This window comes from Furipterus horrens, unplaced genomic scaffold (assembly GCF_987537825.1).
Source record: "Furipterus horrens unplaced genomic scaffold, mFurHor1.1.pri manual_scaffold_1, whole genome shotgun sequence".
Classification (NCBI taxonomy): Eukaryota; Metazoa; Chordata; class Mammalia; order Chiroptera; family Furipteridae; genus Furipterus; species Furipterus horrens.
This window is the reverse complement of record NW_028327171.1, coordinates 179,824,958-179,826,947: the sequence shown is the minus strand read 5'-3', so window position 1 is coordinate 179,826,947 and position 1,990 is coordinate 179,824,958. Positions and strand designations below refer to the sequence as shown.

Here is a 1,990-nt window from a genome sequence, read left to right as displayed (position 1 = left end):
AAGATAGAGGCCTACACAGACACGCTGCATCTCCCTCCACATCTAAGAAGGAATACAACTACCTCAAAGCTAGAGACAACCAGAAGTTCCAAAAAACAGAGCTGCAAAAGTTTCAAAAAATCCAACAAACAAAGATATAAAGAAGAAATACTCATCCAGACAGATAGGAGGGGTGGAGCTGGGGTGGAGATGACAAGGTGTGGTGGTGGCAGCAGCAGGCCAGTGGAAAGTGCAGTCGCACATTTTAAAAAGTCAGGAGGGACACCTGCGGAGTGCTCCCAGCTCTGACCAGACCGTGCAGCTCACAGTTTGCACCACCAGGGAAAATCAAGCCTCACTGCTTCTGACTGTGCAAACCAGTTGGGGTTAGGGTAGAAGAAACTGTGGGTCTGTGGAGAAAGAAACTGTGGGTCCCTCAGTAGATTCAACTTGTTTAGAGGATCCCAATGGTCCTGGAATGTACACAGACCCTGGAATGTACAGCTAAAGAGGCACCAGAAGTGGAAGAAGTGCCTGGAAAAGGGGTGAGTGCTGAGCAAGCAGCATTGTTCCCTCTCAGACCCCTCCCCCATACACAGTGCCACAACATGGTGAAATGGTTTGACCTGTACTGACAAATACCTAAGGCTCTGCCCCTTACAACATAACAGAAGCATTAATGCTACCTAAGACACAGAAGCAAACAAACACAGGAGCCTGTCAAGATGAGAAGACAGAGAAGTATAGCCCAAAAGAGGGAACGGATAAAGGTTCCAGTGGGAGAACTAAGCAACGAGGAGATAGCCAGCCTCACAGATGAGGAGATAGACAACTTAACAGATGCAGAATTTAAAACACTGGTGATAAAGATGGTTACAGACATGACAGATATACTTGAGTATGGTAAACGCATAAGGGAAGAAGTAAAGGCTATGCTAAGTGAAATGAAGGGAAATCCATACAAAGTCAATGGTGAAGAAAAGGAAATGGGGGTTCAAATCAATGATTTAGAACATAAGGAAAAAAACAAACAGTCAACCAGTACAGAATGAGGAAACAAGAATTGAAAAAAAAAAAAAATGACGAGAAGCTTAGGAACATCTGGAACAACTTTAAACGTGCTAACATACGAACCACAGGGATGCCAGAAGGAGACAAGAAAGAGCAAGAAATTGAAAGCTTATGTGAAAAAATAATGAAGGAAAACTTTCTAAATTTGGAGACGGTAATAGACACACAGGTCCAGGAAGCAGAGAGAGTCCCAAACAAGCTAGACCCAAAGAGGACCACACCAAGACACATCATAATTAAAATGACAAAGGTTAAAGATAAAGAGAGAATCTTAAAAGCAGCAAGAGAAAAGCAGAGAGTTACCTACAAAGGGGTGCCTATAAGACTATCAGCTGAACCCTCCTACAAAGGCATGTCTGTGGTTCCCTGTCTTTGTACACACAAGAACTAGAGGCAAAGAAATGTGGATGTGGAGAAGTCTGGGGCCTGCTTGCTCCCTGCAGGCTTAAGATCAACCATCCCACATAGGAAAAAAAAAAAAAAAAAAACTATCAGCTGATTTCTCAAAAGAAACTTTGCAGGCAAGAAGGGATTGGCAGAAAATATTCAATGTGATGAAAAGCAAGGAACTGCAACCAAGACTACTCTAGCCAGCAAAGCTATCATTTAGAATGGAAGGACAGATGAAGTGCTTCCCAGATAAGGTAAAGCTAAAGGAGTTCAGCATTACCAAGCCACTATTATATGAAATGTTAAAGGGACTTATTTACGAAAAAGATCAAAACTATGATCACTGAAATGACAAAAAACTCACAATTATCAACTGAATCTAAAAAATAAAAACAAAATCCAACTAAGCAAACCAGAACAGCAATAGAATCATAGGTATGGGGATCATTTGGAGGGTTATCAGCTGGGAGGGGGGAGGGGAAGAAATGGGGAAATAGTGCAGGTATTAAGAAGCATAACTGGTCAGTACAAAATAAACATAGGCAAGTTA

At 42.1% G+C, this 1,990-nt stretch overlaps 1 non-coding gene across 1 annotated transcript; it reads left to right on the top strand.

Annotated features, from left to right (window-relative positions):
- Positions 1-1,387: 1,387 nt before the first annotated feature.
- On the top strand, positions 1,388-1,518 carry LOC150022369 (small nucleolar RNA SNORA38). The gene has a single exon (XR_016513710.1). It is a non-coding gene; the product is annotated as a small nucleolar RNA SNORA38 (small nucleolar RNA).
- The last annotated feature ends 472 nt before the right edge of the window (positions 1,519-1,990 follow it).